We start from the raw sequence: 7515 nt of genomic DNA on the forward strand, positions 1-7515 counted from the left end.
TATTTTGAGTGGAATGGGGAGTAATTGACTCATTCAACCCCTACTCTTCCATAAGAAATCTATTAGTATCTGCCTACCACATGGCATTCAGAATCCTTTTGGGAGTTCCCACATTTCCATTTAAATGTATGTTCTTTTGCCTGTAGCCCTCAAAGTTATTTCCCTTGTAATCTATGCACTAAGTACTTAATATTCTTCACAAATATTATTAATGTCCCAGTCTACATTTCTTCTCCCAAATACTTAGAATGGTAGCATATTCAGAATAAAAAGGGCCTCCTCTGGTTCAGTTGCATTTTATAGGTCAAGGAAATAAGGTCCAGAGAACTAAGTTGATTTGTACATCATCCCATAGCTACTAAGTGCAGACTGGGCCTGGAACCTGGATCTGCTGGTTATAGCACTGATTGTCTTTTATATGGTACCATATGGTCTTTCAACTAAAACACAGTCCTTCTGGTTTCATCTGACCCAGTTTTGTTTTGCTGAAAATACTCTCTCAGGCAGGTAGCTCTTGATTCTCTATTCTAAAATATTAAGAGAATTGGGGTTGAGACAGTTCCTAAAACCTATTAAAATTTAAAAAAAAATAACTGGAACGCAAATCCATTTCATCCAGCAATCCATACTTACGTATTTAAGTACTTACTATAATAAGTTCTTAGGTACTATGCTAGAATTTAAAGTGAAAAAAATTAAAACAGTCTTTGCCCTTGAAATACTTACAATTTAGTCAGAAAAGCAGTAAGTAGATACATAGTTATATATAAAATAGACCAAAAAAAGTCTTATAGGCTGACTTTAGAATCAGAGAATCCTCTTTAAATGAAGACTTTTCTAGTTACTATCTTTTTGGGGATGATCTCAAGCATGTCACTTCACACTAGTGGGACTTATTTCCTCCATTTTCTGTAAAATGGGGTCAGATTAGATGACTTCTAAGTTTCCTTCCATGTATAAATCCTATTGTCACAATTGATTTATGTGACTATGATTGCATGTATCTATATAGAGAATGTAGGTGACACAATAGAGGACTGGCCTTGGAGTCAGAAGTACCTGAGTTCAAATTCAGCCTCAGACACTTAACTAGCTATGTGACATGGGCAAGTCACTTAATCCTGTTTGCCTCAGTTTCCTCATATGTAAAATGAACTGGAGAAGGAAATGGCAAACCACTCCAGTGTCTTTGACAAGAAAACCCCAAATGGGGGAAGGTCCGAACAAGACTAAAACAACTGAACAATAAAGGATCTTAGAGTTCAAAGGGACCACGGCCATGAATTTCAACAACATTCTTGAATGCCTTTGAAGATATCTTGTCACCTAGCTCATCATCATCTCTTGAGACAATTACTTCTATTTTTGACAGCTCTGATTGTTAGGAAGGTCCTTCTTAAACTTGAGGCTTAGTACATTTCCTTAGTACATGTACTTAGCATACAGTAGATATTTTATAAATATGCATCACTTGATTGATCTTCTTTGCATTTCCTACCCATTAAAACTATTTTAGGAGTGCTTCAAATAAAACAAAGACACATTTATATAATGTTTTAAGATTCCAAAGTGCTCTCCTTACAACAAATCTGTGAAGTAGTCACTATGGGTGTTATCTCCATTTTGCCATTAGTAAACTGAGGCTCATAGAGGTTAAATTAATCTTCTATGACTATTCAACTACTTCGTGTGGGAGCCAGGATGTGAGCCCAGATCTTTTGACTCCAACTGGAGTTTTTTTCTGTTGTACTATGCTTCCTATGGGACCATGCAGAGTAAGTTCAATCCTTTTTCAACATAACTATCTAAGGAGTTGCTAGGTGACACCATGGATAGAACACTGGACCTAGATTCAGGAAAACCTGAGTTCAAATCCCTCCTCTGACACTTACTAGTTGTGTGACCCCTAGCTCCTGAAGACAATACTGCTAAAACGTGGTTCTCGGCAATTTTTTTGCAGAAGTACATTGACAAGCTAGAGCACCCAGAATTGGACAATTAGAATGGTAAAGAGACTGGAGACTATGCTATGCAAGACAAATGGGGAACCTGCAGCCTCTAGACTACATGTGGCCCTCTAGGTCCTCAAATGCAGCCCTTTGACTGAATCCAAACTTCACCAAACAAATCCTTTTGTTTTGTTCCTTTTATTTGTTCTTTTTATTTCATATAGGATGGATGGAGTTACACCATGGTCATCTGGTGTACATCATTCTATTTGCTAAGTTCCAGGTCAATGCTCTTAGCAAATCAAGCAGAGCACATTTTAATTTGTTTATTAACAGAAAGGAAGAAAGTCATATTAAATGGATAAAGTAAACATCAGTTTTAACATACATGCCCTACTCCCTATATGCACATAAGTACACACAAATACAATACTACACAGATAGATAAATCCACTACTATTTTGATGAAAACTCTTTAATAAAATCTTCAATGTGGTTTAGCTGGTACTTTGGCTAGTTGAATATGCTTATTTTTATTCTGAAAATTGTTAACAAAGAAACACCTCAAGGGAGAATTCAATGCCCTATTTGTTTCTCCCTTTAATAAAAGTATCTTAAGAAACCAGATTAATCAAATATCATTCTGCAAGGTCAAGGTTGTTCTGTCATTACTCAGGCCATATGGATGAAAAAAGGTAAAGCAAAGGAAGAGGTCAATTTAAGTTTGGACAAACCAAAAGGGAAGGATGGCTTTGAAAGTAAATCCTGATTCTTAGGCAGCAGCAAAGTCTGCAGGTTACATTCTGTTCTCCCATTTGTCTTTGAAAGCAAATCAAAGAAGGAGAAAGAGAAGCATCTCTAATTTGTGTGAAATCATGAATAAATAACCTGAGTATCTAATAAAACAGAATAATAAATGGTTTTAGGGAGATAAAAGGAGGAGGAAGAATGTATTCTAATAATTATAGGTCCGATTGCTTCCATACATCTCAAACTTCTCCACAGGAGGCTCTCTCAATACAACAATTCTTGTGTTGATCTTAAATATTAATGTTCTGTCTATGCATTCAAACTGAATTTGACTGGAAGGAACTAACCAGAAAATTAAGACTTTCAAATAATTTAGCCCCTCCTTTCAATTGGAAGCTGGGACTTTGGTAGAAAAAAAGAAGGTATGGAGAGTAAATAGTTGCCCATGAAGATGGGTTTGAAGAGAAGGACCTGGTTTTCTGGACATGTTATGGTATCAGAATACTGCATGGGCTGTTGAGTAGAGGAAGAGTGTATCTCATTATTACTGGGGAAAAACATGTTTGACTAGAGAATTTTTGATCTATTCAAAATAACTTCAAGTTAGAATTGGATAGAGAATGAAAAAAATGTCCGGATAAAACTGTATGATCAATAAAATATTATTTTAAGAGAATTCAATTTTAAGAGAGAAGGAAGATGGATAAGTAGGAAGAGGGTCAGGAATAATATTCATATCATTGGGTGTCAAAATTTCAATGTGTACACATTGCAAATATTTAAGTGCTCTTGAAATTTTAATTTCTATCAATACTTTAAGGAATATCTTAACACAGGGAGGTAAATATGATCATCTAGCCTTTACCAAGACTTTATGGAATGGGGCTTTGACTGGAAATACAGAAATGCAAGGGCTTATTAAAAGAAAGGAAGATAGAGTAAATGAAGCAGGGTGCTGGAGTAGCACTGTACATAAGACATTATATCTACATGACAACCTGTGAGCCTGAATGAGGGAAGGATGAGCATTTAGGTCAGAAAAACAGGAGAAATAAATAGAAGTATAATCATTGTGTGACAATATCACATATGGATGCCAGCTATTTAACATGACTGAGAGAATACTGGTATTAAAAAAATGAGGTTTTATGCCAAGGAATATTTGAAGTTTTTGAAAGTCTATACAATTTTGCAAATTTAATCTAACCTGTTGCTACTTTTCTATACAACTCCTGGCCTGGGGCATTGTCAATCTGCTGATCCAGTGGAAGATTTATGTACTGACAGGCCAACTCACTGGCTATCCTTCTGTAACCCAAAGCCCATTGGTGTGGAATTCTCTCCTCTTTCATGATCAATGTACACCTATGTAAGGGGTAGAGTTATTGAGAGCAGGAGAGAAGATAGATAATATTCTCCTAAGTCTCTTCAGGTTCTTCTTCAGGCTTCCAGCTTCCAGGGAAAAGATTGACAATGCCAATCTCACTTTAGGTTGCTGAAGGGAAAAAAAAATATCTGAGAAGAAGCCAATCTGGGAGTTGCTGTCAGTCTCCATCATGTCCCTATCTATCCCCAGCTTACTACACTGGACACTTCGGGGAAATTTCTCCTTTTGAGTTACCTTGCTCCCAATGGAAGAGTTCTTTCAATCTGTATTGTCTGATGTATATTCTCATATGTAAGCTTTCTCTGCTTTCTGTTTTGCTATTGACTTAGATAAATGTTTCTTTGCAATTTGCTATGTGTGTTCATTATGGAACTGGTATTTGGTGGGAAAGAAGTCAAGTTTTGAATATAGAACTTGTTTTCTTCCTTCTCCCATTAAGGAACAGTGATCAAGAGTTCACCTTGAACCTTAAAATTACATCCCTTAGACTAGTAATATATAAGGGAGCAAATAAATATAATTCTAGCCTTGTACCTCCTCTCTCTGAGGAGAGCAGATCAGCCTCTGGTCCCAACCACCTGCTTCCCTTCCTGGGATGATTTAAAATCTCCTTGGGAGAAGAGTGTAGGAAGGGAATGCTAGGTTTATATCTAATCTGTACTCCCTGTAAGCCAAATCAAGACAGACTCATTACACTTCCATTTGCATATTATAGTTACAGCCATTTCACTAGAATATAAATTATTTTAAAGCAGGGACTTGAAAAAACATTTGCATTCCTATAATCTATCACAGTCCTTTACACATTGAAGGTACTTAATAAATGTTGAATTGAATTAGACAATAGCTATTCTTCATCCATTTGGTTTTTCCTTTGTGGAATACAAATAAAGTTTTTTTGAGTAGTTATGCATTTCATAGAGGGCACCATATAGCATAAAGGATACAGACTCCAAATGGGAAAGGGATTTGGTAATAGATTGCAGATTCTTAACCTGGAGTTTAGAGTTCTCAAGGGATCTGTGGACAGATTTCAGGAGGTGTAAATCTTGGATGGAAATGAATTATAGCTTTATTTCAATATAATTGGTTTCTTTTGTAATTCTTTATTATATGCATTTTAAAACATACATAGAAGATGTCCATAGGCTTCACCAGATTACCAGAACAGGTCCATCACATAATAAAGGTTAAGAACCTCTGCTGTGATTGATGAAGTCGTCCAGATAATTCTGTTTGTGGATGGCCCTCTACTGATTGCAAAAATATAAAACATCCAAATTCATACAACAAAAATAAATAGACAATTTAAATAATGATTTCAGAGGAAGAATTATGATATCATCAATGAATTACACCACAAAAATCATCTGGTTAACATAGATTTATAGGTTAATTTTTCAAAACTTCAAAGAACAAACGGCAATTCCAATACTTCACAGACTATTTTTTAAATGGAGAAATGTGAAATGCAGCCTAATGTCTTTATGAGGTAAGCATGATTTTGAAACTTGACAAAGATGACATTAAATAATTATAGTACAATTTTATGAATTAATATAAATGCAAAAATACTAAACACTAAATTAACAAATAAAGTTTGGCAATTCATCAAAACAGTCATCACAATAAAAATAGTTTATAGCAGGAAAGCAAATATGTTAAATATTAGGAGTATAATAAATGCTCATAAAAATATATGAACACAAAAATATTGAAATATAAAAAAGATCAAGAAGAGCTACCAATAGCTTTGTGAGGGGAAGAGAAAGAAAAAGAGATAGAGAAACAGATAGACAGAGACAGAGTCTCTGAAGTTTTATTGTTTTTTGTTTTGTTTTGTTTTTAGTGCACAGAAGTGAAAAGGAAGAAAGCTAGAAGGAAGCACAGACAAGCAGGGCAGCTTGAAAGTTAGATATTGAATTTGTTAAATACATAAAAAGAAAAGAAAGTTGCATGTCATGAAGTTTCATGGTTTCATGAGCAATTCTCTTTTTTTTTAATTCTATTTTGCACATGGCATTTTTAGGTGCTTATTAAGTTCAGAATGACTTTTTAAAATATTAATAGCATGTTTTTTCCCAATGAACAAATTACTAAAGAGAGTAATATTATTTGATACTTTTTAAAAATATATGAGCAAAGGTTTATTAAAAAGAAATAGAGGCTCATATCCAAATAGAGGAGTTTGTCCTTACTGCAGAAAAGAATATCTACCTGCAACTGGTAGTCAACACTATAAGCAATGGAAAAACATTAAAAGAACTTTCATTGGTAGAAAACATAAAAAAATATAAATGCTAGCAATTACAATAAGAAATAGAATTTGACATTAGAAATGAAGTTATTTGCAAATACTTGGAAAATGTCAGTCTGAAAAAAAAATTGGACAACAGAAAAATTCAGCAAAGTTGAAAGATTTAAGAAAAAACACTCAAAATTATTTGCATTATTGTATACTACTAACAAAGACTTGTTAACAGTTTACTTTAAACAAAGACATTTTTTATATTTAAGAAGAAACATCTTTTATAATAATTGCAGAAAACATTAAATATCAAGGAATTAACTTACCTCAATAAGAGCTCTACAAAGATAACTTTAAAACCACATTGATCAAAATTAATGAATAAAAGGAAAAAAAAATCCTCTACATTAAGCACTTACTATGTACCAGGCACTTTAAGGACCAGGGATACAACAAGCAAACAAGATAATCCTTGCCCTTGAAAACTTTATAAGCTAATAGAAGAACACAGCATGTATAGAAGAGTGGGGGAAAGAAGATTGTTAAAATGAAAGTGATCATTTGGTTACCATTCTCAGAGCTAGCGTTGGAAAGGAAGGGAGAAGACAGGGGTATACCATGCTGCATGTCATGGAGAGGGTGGGGGAGCAGTTAGCTTGGGTGTGGCCTAGATAAGTTGAAAACTAAACAATCAAAGCCCAGGGTCCCAAGGAGTCAACATCCAAATACGATAAAAGTGGAGAAAATTGGAGTCCAAATGGCATGGTATGGTGATGGCCAAGAAGTGGCATGATGGTCTAATTACAGACTACATAAAGTGAAGGGGTCAAAGGGATCAGAGCCTGATACCTAGTAGAAGGAGACTAGAGTGAAGGCAAAACTCCAAGAAGGAATATTTAAATAACTAGATGGAAATTCAATGTTAAGGAAGGAAGGGAGAAAGCAAACATATATTAAACACTTACTCTCTGCCAGGCACAGTGCTAAGTAATTTTCTAATGATGTTTTCTTTAATCCTCACAACAACCTTGGGATGTAGGTACTATCATTACAGTTTTTGAATATAGAACTTGGGGTCCTCCTTTTCCCATTGAGGCACAGTGATCAAGAGTTCATCTTGGGGGGGGCAGCTAGTTGGCGCAGTGGATAGAGCACTGGCCCTGGAGTCAGGAGGACCTGAG

The sequence above is a fragment of the Vombatus ursinus genome, unplaced genomic scaffold (genome assembly GCF_900497805.2).
Source record: "Vombatus ursinus unplaced genomic scaffold, bare-nosed wombat genome assembly UNPS02014812.1, whole genome shotgun sequence".
NCBI lineage: Eukaryota > Metazoa > Chordata > Mammalia > Diprotodontia > Vombatidae > Vombatus > Vombatus ursinus.